We start from the raw sequence: 533 nt of genomic DNA, 5'->3' as shown, positions 1-533 counted from the left end.
TAAGCCCAATAAGTACCAACTTTCTTTTTTCTAGTAAAACCTTCCTTTCCTTCAATGTCCGGGTCTGTGTTCTGTTACTGCTTGTTGTTTTCTTCACATCAGTTCAATGATGGGAGCTTCTAAGAAATTTACTTAATCACTTATTTTCCTGGAGACAGTCATTATTTTTCCCTCTCTTCTTAGGTCATATTCTTCTAGCCATACTGATTCACTCAGGATGCTAAAAGGACACAGATGAGGTTTTATTTTCATTTCCCTAATGAATAATAATAATAATATTCCCTGATGAATAATGATAATTTTGTATATTTATTAGCTATTGGATATAATATTTCTGAATTGGAGCTCCAAGATTTTGCCATTCTTATTAACTCTTTTCTTATTGATTTACATGAGCTTTTAATATATATTGCATTTGAGTCTTTATCAGAAATATGCATTGCAAATACAGTTTACCATTCTGTGCCTTGACTTTCCCCCCATTAGCAGTGATTTTTAACAAAGACAATTTTAAAATATACTTTCATGTTCAT

This window comes from Monodon monoceros, unplaced genomic scaffold (genome assembly GCF_005190385.1).
Source record: "Monodon monoceros isolate NGI ecotype Baffin Bay Population unplaced genomic scaffold, NGI_Narwhal_1 Super_Scaffold_21, whole genome shotgun sequence".
NCBI classification, from domain to species: Eukaryota; Metazoa; Chordata; class Mammalia; order Artiodactyla; family Monodontidae; genus Monodon; species Monodon monoceros.
The sequence above is the reverse complement of the archived record's forward strand: the minus strand, read 5'-3'. Positions refer to the sequence as shown.